The sequence below is a fragment of the Galendromus occidentalis genome, unplaced genomic scaffold (genome assembly GCF_000255335.2).
Source record: "Galendromus occidentalis unplaced genomic scaffold, Mocc_1.1 scf7180000077501, whole genome shotgun sequence".
NCBI lineage: Eukaryota > Metazoa > Arthropoda > Arachnida > Mesostigmata > Phytoseiidae > Galendromus > Galendromus occidentalis.
Window position 1 is genome coordinate 285,196 of NW_003805489.1, and position 261 is coordinate 285,456.

The window sequence follows — 261 nt, forward strand, 5'->3', positions numbered from 1 at the left end:
GCTTTCCCATTTCGATTACACCTAACGCGATGGATTCGGGAGAGGAATCATCCATGAGATCTTACCAGAAAATTCACCTAGAATTCTTCGTCGGCGACACCGCCAGCTCCCCGAAAAACTTCTAGCTCTCTATTTTTCCTGCTTGGAATCGGTATCAACTTCGTGTCCATGAAAATCCCGTGATGAATGAAGGAAAACATAATCGAATCCTCCCTCCTCCATAGGATTCCGTTCCGAAGATACTTCGTCAATATTTTGTTT